Source organism: Olea europaea, chromosome 7, assembly GCF_002742605.1.
Source record: "Olea europaea var. sylvestris chromosome 7, O_europaea_v1, whole genome shotgun sequence".
NCBI classification, from domain to species: Eukaryota; Viridiplantae; Streptophyta; class Magnoliopsida; order Lamiales; family Oleaceae; genus Olea; species Olea europaea.
The window spans coordinates 1,684,754-1,685,911 of record NC_036243.1 but is presented as its reverse complement, the minus strand read 5'-3'; positions in this window follow the sequence as shown (position 1 = coordinate 1,685,911).

The following is a 1,158-nucleotide window of genomic DNA, read 5'->3' as shown; positions in this document are numbered from 1 at the left end:
TCATTTGACGGATGTTTGAGCAATTTAGAGATGGTGTTGAAAAGATGTGAGGAGACAAATTTAGTACTTAATTGGGAAAAATGTCGTTTCATGGTCCAGGAAGGCATAGTTCTTGCCCATCGGATTTCACATAAAGGGATAGAGGTTGGCAAGGCAAAAATCCAAGTCATTGAGAAATTACTTCTACCTACCTCGGTGAAAGGGATAAGGAGTTTTATGGGACATGTCGAATTTTATAGGAGTTTTATTAAGGACTTCTCGAATATCACCAAGCCACTTTGCTCCTTACTTGAGAATAACACTCCATTTGATTTCTCTCAAGAGTGCCACTATGCTTTTAACACTCTTAAAGAGAAACTCATCACGGCTACTATCATTGTAGCTCCGGATTGGAATTTACCATTTGAGCTTATGTGCGATGCAAGCAATTACGCCGTTGGAGCAGTTTTGGGGCAAAGGGGAAATAAAATCTTGCATGTTATTTACTATGTTAGCCAAACTTTGACCGATGCTCAACTGAACTATGCCACTACTGAAAAAGAGATGCTCGCAGAGCATTTGATAAATTTCGATCTTACCTCATTGGATCGAAAGTGATTGTTTACACGGACCACTCAGCCCTCAAGTATTTGCTAGCAAAGAAAGATGCCGAGCCTTGGTTAATTAGATGGGTCCTTCTTCTACAAGAGTTTGACTTGGAAATTCACGATAAAAAAGGGACCGAAAATGTTGTTGCCGGTCATCTGTCTCGACTTGAGCAAACCAAAGAGGTGGTGGATGGGGAGATAAATGAGGTATTTCCTGATGAACAACTCTTGCAAATTATGCATCTTCTACAAGCCACCCATATACCATGGTATGCGGACCATGTGAACTTTCTTGCTAGTGGCATCATTGCCCCGGATCTCTCTTACCAACATAGGAAGAAGTCCTTTGCCGACATCAAGCATTATTTTTGGGACAATCTTTTGTTGTTCAAATGGGGTCCAGATCAAATTATTCGGAGATGTGTGCTGGAAGATGAAATGGAGCAAATCCTTGAACAATGTCATTCCTCACCCTATGGTGGTCACTTCGGTGCCGTGAAAACCGCATCAAACGTACTTCGATCCGATTTTTATTGGCCCACATCATTCAAATATGTTCACATTCTTGTCT